Here is a 10,054-nt window from a genome sequence, read left to right as displayed (position 1 = left end):
GGAATAAGATAAGCATGCGATACGCATGCGCAATGGAAATAAACTACGACTTGCCTTAGCGGCGATGTTTTCTATGGTACTGCGAATGCGTGTGTTTACAACCGCAGAACCCTAACACCAACCCTAATCCTATCCTTAACCCTATCCCTAATCCTATCCCTAACCCTAATCCTATCCCTAACCCTAACCCTAACCCTAATCCTATCCCTAACCCTATCACCCTATCCCTAATCCTACCCCTAACCCTCATTCTAGCCATAACCCTAGCCATAGGTCACTGCGCATGCGCATACCTATCTTTTGCCGACTAAGTGGAGACGTTGGGGAGAAAAATCTTCTTCCGAGTAGACACTTCGTAACAAAAATTATACTGTTAAGGTTAGTTTAAGGTAATATATAGGTATAGAGTTGAAGTTAGAATCAGTATTCTATCTTGGTGGATTAGGGGTTAGGGTTGGGGGGGGGGGGGGGGGTAATTCCCCTGGGGGTAATTTTCAGGTGGGGGTAATTAATAGGGGGTTATTGCTCCGGGGGTTAAATACGGTGGGGGGGGGGGAGTGTCCGGGTGGGGGAATGTCCGTAGGGTAATGTCCTGTAGCCTATATAGATAGATGATGCGGAGACTGACCTACTGCAGCTTAGTATAAAGACACGGAAGAAGAAGATACAGAGTGGAAGTTGTTGAAGCAGGCTGAAACAGACCATCAGGGGAAAGGATGGAATAATGCATGTTAACAATAGTGATAATACAAACCAACTGAGAAAACTAATGATAAATAAAATTTAACACCGTGCAATTTTAACTAATTAACGGTACGAAGATATTAAATGTTCTTACATCGGCTCATAAAATGACAAATAATGCATATGTAACTTAAAATGCATGGTGATATGTAGCAAAGGCAATTTTAATCTGCAAAGATACATATAAAAAAAATAATCAGCAAGTAGGGTGTATTCATATGAGAAGGCGTGGCCTAGCGGTAGAACGCTAGACTGCTGACCTGGAGTTCGAATCGGGGTTCAGGTCAATGAAACGTCACTGAGTCAACTCAGCTGTAATGGGTACCTAAGTCACGTTAGGGAAAGTAAAGGCGGCTGGGCATAGTGCTGATTACAGTATCCCTTCAAATACTGGGGGCAAGAAATATAGGAAGTCTTTTTCAACTGCCCAATAGATCGGTAGATCTAAAGAGGAATGTTTTTTCTTATAGTGGCCATTATTATGTGTTGTTGTATTATATTAATAAGATTGTTGGTACTAAATTGTATCCAGATTAATGCTGACAGACCAATATAATGTATGCAGTACACTGATATCAGGTAAATGGTTTCAGTGTGAAGTATAATATGGCTACTTAAGTGTGGACAGTGCAATATAGCCAGTGCAATGTGGCAAGTTAATTATTGGAAGCACAACTATGGCCAGGTAAACGTAAGTGAGTTAATTTTTTTTCCCAGTTAAATGTTAAAAGCAAGCTTGAAGACAGTCCACGGTGTGTTTTAGTTATACTCTCAAACTGGTATTTCGATAATCGATAATTAGTTATTGAATAACTAGCCCATTATTTTCAGTAAACTACAGTTAGTAAGATTAATGTTGTTTTTAAAAGATACAAGACATAGCACGCGGGGTGAAAGGTCAACAGATCGTCAACATTGTGACAAGATGAATTCTCTTGTAGTCTACATCATATACTTTGCCATCTGGCTCTTCTTCATTACCCAAGGTAACTAGTCGCATTATTATATTCTAACGTTAGTTTTATAAAAAAAATATACCGTTGGAAAAATGTGCACTGAAAATGTATGATTGGGATATTTGTAACCAAGTATTAGGCAAGTAGCTGGACAATTTATGATGAATTTTATCTTTGGTGGTAGGTGTTTAGTTTTTTTAGCTTTCATGTTTGGTTAGTAGGTGGTTAGTTTGTTTTAGCTTTCATATTTGGCTAGTAGATGGTAAGTTTGTTTCTGATTTCATCTTTAGGTTGTAGGTGGTTCGTTTTGTTTTAGATTTTATCTTTGACTAGTAGGTGGTTAGTTTGTTTTAGATTAACTTTGGCTAGTAGGTGGTTACTTTGTTTTAGATTAACTTCGGCTAGTAGATGGTTAGTTTGTTTTAGATTAACTTTGGCTAGTAGGTGGTTACTTTGTTTTAGATTAACTTTGGCTAGTAGGAGGTTAGTTTGTTTTAGATTAACTTTGGCTAGTAGGTGGTTAGCTTGTCATTTTAAACGGTGTGTAGACAGCAAAGTAAGTAATTATTTCTGTTTGAGACATTTAGATCCATAATTTAAAAATTATAAAACTTTAGCCCTAGCAGATAAAGTTGTCATCTTCAGTTCCATTTCATTTTTTTTTTCTTTTGTTTGTCATCCACGTTCAACACCTGTACATTCTATCCAGTTTACACACACTTAAAGATTTACTATTAACGTAATTTATTTTATTATTATTGACATCAATAGTTATATGATGATCAACATAACATAATGTATTTTATTTAAACAGGTTTTGCTGTACCGTGTATATGGAAGTGCTGGTAAGTAACTTATTTTAAAGATGTAAGACAAATTCGATAACGCTTAAATATAGATCCAATGGCAAGCCAAGTGCCACGACTAATGATCACAGAAAAATATGAAAGACATCATATTTTACGGGCGATTTGATCTTAGGATAAATATTATCACGACATGTGTCTATATAATTTCTTTATATATATATATATATTAATCCTAATAGTTTTGTCTTTAAGATCATTTGACACTGCGATCATATGGTCGTGATATGTCGCCTGGTATATTTTGTGTAAGATAATTTATCCTGCGATAATTTTTTCAGATATCATTTGTCCTGATATCATTTGTCCTGAGATCATTTGTCCTGAGATCATTTGTCCTGAGATCATTTGTCCTGAGATGATTTGTCCTGAGATCATTTGTCCTGAGATCATTTGTCCTGAGATCATTTGTCCTGAGATCATTTGTCATGAGATCGTTTGACCATTCTCAACCAATTGATCCTAAACAGTGAATATGTATTTATTGAGTGTATATGGCTGTATGTCTAAAAGTGAGGTAACTTGTGTGAGTATATGCGAGTGAGTATATACATGTCTCTGTATGTGCGTGTATGTTTATGTGTGTTTTTATGCGAGTGTGTTTAACGGAATTGTTATTAAAATTGTACTATCTGTATTTCATCTTTTGTACTTTAAACCTGCTGATCCATTTTTCAGGGGTACAGGGAAAGACAGGCACTGTGAACTAGTTTGTCTCAACTTTAAAGGAACAATATAAAGCATTTCCTCAATGGTCTAATGTCACCTACAAGTCTAGCAAGTCTGACTGAAGTGATTCAGATTTTACTCCGATTGTAAAAGAAAAAAAATAGTGATGTTTTTGATCAACTTGGAAATATAAAATTAAAATAAAGTGTTCTTGTTTCCTTCTACCACATTTTATTAAGTGGTGTAGTTAAAATTAAAAACGGTTATTTTTAATTAATAAAATGTTCGGCTGCTAGTTCAAAGTTCGAATATCGATCATTTCATCGAACTTAAGGTAGTACCTTAGTGTAGGAATTCCTTCTAACACAATTAAGTATTACATGTCAACCTTTTATTTGCCATGAATCCGATTACAGCCTGCTTTTATTATTGGAGTCAGTTCCATAGCATTTGTCCAACCAAGAACAAACTACAATGCAGCAGTTGTTTGATGGGTGACACCATTTAGGGGGTGACACAAAAGCAAAATATAGCAAAATGTATTGAGAAAAAATGATAATTACACTTAATTCGAGTGTTAAATAGTGTTTTAAGAGGTGCAAATCGAATGAATGAGGGGGGGGGGGGTTGCAAAAAGTTTGAGGGGGGTTGCAAATCGAAAGTGTAATGGGGGTGGAAATCGAAAGTTTGAGGGCGGGGGGGGGGGGGTGCAAAGCAAAAATTGAAAGTTTGTCCCCGAAAAGGGTCTCTACCCCTCCGGGGGGTGACTCCATTAAGTGCCGCACCTGACCTCGCTACGCCACTGCCTAAGGATACCTAATTTACGTTTGGGAAGAAAATGTGGCTAGACAGAGTGTTGATCACACCATTCTTTCATTGTCTTGATGAAAAAAACATACGAACTCTACTTCATCTGCCCAATAGAAAATTAAGCCTGACATGTGAAAAATGTATTTAGTGACTTACCATCACAATACAATAACCACCCTCTGATAATTCGTCAAAGAAATAAAAGCCACACTTTCCAGATGCTTAGAGACCAATTCCGGTGCCTGAGGAAAAATATCGACCCCCCCCCCCCCGCCCCATTTATACAGTTATTCAAAGAAGCGAAAAAGCGCCTCTGACAATTCACTATCATGTAAACAAAAATTGTGTGTGTGTGTGTGTGTAAAACAAAGTAAAAAAAAAATAGCAGTCTGTTTCCTCAACTTCGATTGTGAATAATTCAGTAATTCAGCTAAGAAAGGGCTTTTTTTTTCTACCCGGGGCTTAGTCCCCACCCGCCTTCCCCTAACTACGCCTTTGATGCTTGCAACAATGTGCTCTGTATAAACAAGCATCAATAGGAACACAAAACAAATAAGGTACAAGTAACCAGAAGACCATTGATAATTATTAAACCCCAGACACTAATAAAAAAGATTAATACACGTTACAACAATTTTTTAGCTGTTTCTTACACTTTGTGGTCAACTTAATGTGTAAAATATGTACAGTAAAATGTGTACAGTAAAATATCTACAGTAAAATATCTACAGTAAAATATGTACAGTGGCCAGTACAATATGGCCAGTACAATACAGCCGTTAGACAGTTGTCAATACAATAATGCCAGTACAATTTGGACGTTAGACATTTGTCAATACAATATGGCAAGATCAATTAAGCCATTACACATCATATGGGAGGGAGGGGGGCTAGACGTTCATCGGGATGGCTTCAACCCCCCCCCCCCCACCTTCTCTTCGAAGAGATGCCTGAGAGAAACTCTGGACAACACAATGTGGTCAAATCACCTGGGCCATTATACGTCGGACAACACAATATGGCCAGATCAATTGGGCCATTATACGTCGGACAACACGATGTGGCCAGATCAATTGGGCCATTATACTTCGGACAACACAATGTGGCCAGATCAATTAGGCCATTATACTTCGGACAACACAATGTGGCCAGATCAATTGGGCCATTATACGTCGGACAACACAATGTGGCCAGATCAATTGGGCCATTATACGTCGGACAACACAATGTGGCCAGATCAATTGGGCCATTATACGTCGGACAACACAATGTGGCCAGATCAATTGGGCCATTATACGTCGGACAACACAATGTGGCCAGATCAATTGGGCCATTATACGTCGGACAACATAATGTGGCCAGATCAATTGGGCCATTATAAAATAGCTAATACAATATGACCAGAACAATACGGTGTTACACATCAGACAATGCAATGTGGCCAAATCAATGTGGCCATTAGTTAAGGGCCAAGCTAATTGAAAATGGCCCACTACGATGCGGCCAATAAAATTTCGCTTGTATAAAACAGCCAGTAGGCGTACACCGTCTAATCCTATAATTTCTATTTAATCAATTTTAATTAAAATACTGATTACTCGCCCCACAGCGTTAAACACACCGCCATTTGAGAAGAAACCAGACAAGACACGACAACACTTTACTAGAACAATCAACAGGTCCAACAAGATGAAAACTGTTGTTGTGGTCATCACAGTTTTGGTCATTATGGCCTTTGTACTAATTGAACAAGGTAAGTGTTAGTAATTTTACAAGGGGCGTTCAGTATGTCTAGTTGAAAAATGTACTGCATGAAAAAGTTTGTTATTTTAATAGTATGTCTTATATATATATATATATATATATATATATATATATATATATATATATATATATATATATATATATATATACATGTATAAGTATGTATATATTTATACAACATTTAAAAAAGTAATCTTAATACAAGAACAAAAACAAACGAAAAAAACTGGCTATTTCAGATTTTAAAAAAAATACGTCTATTAAAAATATGAGAGTGGTGTTTTATTTCTTAACCACTCCACCCCCCCCCCCCCCCCGCCCCGTTCTGCAGTGTAATATAAACTTGGACTGTAAGATAATATACATTAATGAAAGAAAAAGTTCAAGATTAAGTTTAATGCTTTGTACTATTTTTAATTTTCTTCTCAACAGGAGATTCAATTCGGCGATGGTGTGATTACGATTGGCCATACTGTCGGTAAGTAAATAATTGTTTGCTGTAGACAACTTCACTCCTGCTCAAGTTTATCAGTTAAGCGTACAACTGCCTCCGTGGTTCATTATTGTTGTGTTGTTTTTTTTTTTTACTTTACTAATCTCATTTTATTCCTTCAATCTAAACCCTATTTTAAAACAATTTTCAGACCTCGGCTCTGCAACCCGGTGTTTCGCCCGTGGGATTGTGGAATAGTCTCTAAGTGATGATTTATACTCACTCATCACGTCTGCCCTACCATTCAATGATGTCAATTATGGAGGATGGAATATTTTTGGAATGATGCTTTAAAGTAAATAACACTTATTCTAGGTTTATATGGTTAACTTGGTAATAAAGCATTTTTTTCAAAATTCAAAATCAATTACATTGGTATTTTCTATTTTTTTTATTATTTCGATAAATTAAAAATGTTGCGTTAAAACTTACATTTAACATAATAGCCGTATGTTCTTACTTGATAAATAGGTAACTATGTTCGATTAGGTAAAACCCGATCGATAAGTTCAGTTACTCTAACATCGATCAATGCAAGGTGGACCGTTCAATATCGCCAGTACAGTGTTGCTATAAGGCCTTAATGTAGAAGTCGTTTTGGTGAGAATCACGTAGGAATCTGGTCATTTTAATTTGGTCTTATGGTCAGTTGATTATGATCATTTGGCAAGGATAACGTGAGTGAAAGGTCACGTAAGCTTTAATCCTAACCCTAACACTAATCACCACGTGTGTAATGTGGTCATGTGACAAGTATAGCATTCTCGTGTCGCTAGTAAAAAGTGGTAGTGTGGTCAGTTTCACGTTGTCGTATGGCCAGTATAACGTGCTCGTGTGGTCAGTATAACGTGGTCGTGTGGCCAGTATACCGTGGTCGTGTGGCCAGTATACCGTAGTCGTGTGGCCAGTATACCGTGGTCGTGTGGCCAGTATAACTTGGTCGTGTGACCAGTATACCGTGGTCGTGTGGTCAGTTTCATGTGGTCGTGTGGCCAGTATACCGTGGTCGTGTGGCCAGTATAACGTGGTTGTGTGACCAGTATAACGTGGTCGTGTGGCCAGTATAACGTGGTCGTGTGGCCAGTATACCGTTGTCGTGTGGCCAGTATACCGTGATCGTGTGGCCAGTATACCGTGGTCGTGTGGCCAGTATACCGTGGTCGTGTGGCCAGTATACCGTGGTCGTGTGGTCAGTATACCGTGGTCGTGTGGCCAGTATACCGTGATCGTGTGGCCAGTATACCGTGATCGTGTGGCCAGTATACCGTGGTCGTGTGGCCAGTATACCGTGGTCGTGTGGCCAGTATAACGTGGTTGTGTGGCCAGTATAACGTGGTCGTGTGGCCAGTATAACGTGGTCGTGTGGCCAGTATAACGTGGTCGTGTGGCCAGTATAACGTGGTCGTGTGGCCAGTATAACGTGGTCGTGTGGCCAGTATAACGTGGTAGTGTGGTCAGTATAACGTGGTCGTGTGGCCAGTATAACGTGGTCGTGTGGCCAGTATAACGTGGTCGTGTGGTCAGAAAGTCTTGTCACGTGACCAATATAAAGAGGTCGTGTGGTATTTTAATGTGGTTGTGGTCATCTTCATGAGGTCGACATGTTAGTATAACGTTTTTGTGTTGCAAGTATAACTGTTGGTATATTACAGCCACATGTGACGACGTGGCCTAGCGGTAGAGCGATAGACTTCTTACCTGAAAGTCACGCGTTCGAATCCGGTTTCAAGTCAGTCGAACGTCCCTGAGTCCAACCAGGTACGAGGGGTACCTAACTCAAGTAAAGAATAAAGGCAGCGAGGTCACAGCAACAGGTGAACTCTACTTCACATGCCCAATGGGGGCCGTCAGGTTCAAAAAGGGAACTTTACAGTTACTTACTTTTATTAAGGCCACGGTACCAGTATAAAGTGAACTCGAATCATGGCTAATATGTTTTGTGACTTGTATAATGCTGCTAGACTGCTAACCCGAAAGTTTCGAGTTCAAATCCGCGTTTAAATCAGTAGAAATTCACTGAGTCTACCCAACTCTGATGAGTACCTACCTCGTTTTAGGGAAAACAAGGCGGCTGGGAATATTTCTAACCATATTATCCCCTTATTGAAACATGAACTTTACTTCATCTGCCGAATGTGTTGTGGGCACAAGAGGGAATAGACGATGTTGATAGCGTTATTGTAAAGTCAAATTATGTGGCCATATATAATGAACCATGCGCTCTACTTTCATTGTGGCCAATACAAATATATGTTCTCAAGTGGCGGCGTGGACGAATGGTAGAGCGCTCGACTACAAGCCAGCAAGCCTCGAGTTTGAATTTCAGTCTGGATTTGGGTAACCGACTCACTTTTGGGAAAATAAAGGAGGCTGGGCATAGTGCAGACAACTATTCATATACCGAGGTCAAAAAACAACTCTACTTCATCTGTACTATGAATCTTTAGGGAAGCTCTACATTTTGAACACTAGGTTTTCACGTTGCTTGTATAATATAGTGTTGTGTTGCCAAAGATCTGTATGATAAGGTATTCAACATAATGTAGTAAATATAGCTTGGCCATTAGAATTTTGTTATGTGGCTAGTACAAAATAATGTATACACGGTGTTATTACAGCGGTCACTACACAAAGTAGTGTTACAATTTGGTTGGGGCTGGTACAAAATCATCAACATCATGGTAGGTACAAAATAGCAAATACTTTGGACGGTAGGTACAAAATAGCAAATACTTTGGACGGTAGGTACAAAATAGCAAATACTTTGGACGGTAGGTACAAAATAGCAAATACTTTGGACGGTAGGTACAAAATAGGAAGTACTTTTTGTCCACAACAATGTGCACACTATAACGTTGTCACTGTCAAACGTTGGGCTTTATAGAGTGGTCAGTAAAATGGGGACAGTAAAATCTGCAACAGTAGTTAAAACAACGTCCCATTGCAAATAAAACGTAGCCAGTAGAGTTGCCAATCAGTAGCGTAGCGAGAGGGGGGGGACATATGTACCCGGGCGCCGACCTTAGGGGGCGCAAAATGGGTTGGAAAAATAAATTGAAAGGTAGAGGGGGTGCAAATCGAAAGTTTCAGGGGGGGGGGGGGTGCAAATCGAACAGTTTGTCCCCGGGCACCGGGAAGGGTCGCTACGCTTCTGTTGCCAATATAACATAGAAAATGTAGCCAAGATAGTTGCCAATAGAATGTAAACAAAATGTAGCCAAGATAGTTGCCAATAGAATGTAAACAAAATGTAGCTAGTAGAGTTGCCAATAGAATGTAAACAAAATGAAGCTGGGATAGTTGCCAATAGAATGTAAACAAAATGTAGCTAGTAGAGTTGCCAATAGAATGTAAACAACATGTAGCTGGGATAGTTGCCAATAGAATGTAAACAAAATGTAGCCAAGAGAGTTGCTAATAGAATGTAAACAAAATGTAGCTAGTAGAGTTGCCAATAAAATGTAAACAAAATGTAGCTAGGAGAGTTGCTAATAGAATGTAAACAAAATGTAGCTGGAAGAGTTGCCAATAGAATGTAGTTAATAAATTCTAACAAGTAAAATGTACCCTTGTGGCCAGTACAGTGTTGGCCAAATAAAGTGACCGTTAACATGTGGCCCTGTATCCATAACATTGTGGCCAGGTCGATGTAGCCAGGGCAAAGTCTAATCGTTTAGTAATTACCACATTTTTAATTAACCTAAATATTGATTAACACTGGCGTCTTTCATTGCTTATTCAAATACGCTTAG

The 10,054-nt window shown here is 38.8% G+C and overlaps 2 long non-coding RNA genes across 2 annotated transcripts; both read left to right on the top strand.

The window, feature by feature from the left end:
• Positions 1-1,609: 1,609 nt before the first annotated feature.
• Positions 1,610-3,414, top strand: LOC131930010 (uncharacterized). The gene is made up of 3 exons (XR_009384067.1): positions 1,610-1,730; positions 2,515-2,545; positions 3,245-3,414. It is a non-coding gene; the product is annotated as an uncharacterized LOC131930010 (long non-coding RNA).
• A 2,243-nt stretch (positions 3,415-5,657) lies between these two features.
• On the top strand, positions 5,658-6,670 carry LOC131929999 (uncharacterized). Its single transcript, XR_009384059.1, has 3 exons — positions 5,658-5,798; positions 6,242-6,287; positions 6,454-6,670. It is a non-coding gene; the product is annotated as an uncharacterized LOC131929999 (long non-coding RNA).
• Positions 6,671-10,054: the final 3,384 nt, after the last annotated feature.

This window comes from Physella acuta, unplaced genomic scaffold (assembly GCF_028476545.2).
Source record: "Physella acuta isolate Inbredline_101_S28 unplaced genomic scaffold, ASM2847654v3 ptg000096l, whole genome shotgun sequence".
In the NCBI taxonomy this organism is placed as follows: Eukaryota; Metazoa; Mollusca; class Gastropoda; family Physidae; genus Physella; species Physella acuta.
This window is presented reverse-complemented; position numbering and strand designations above follow the sequence as displayed.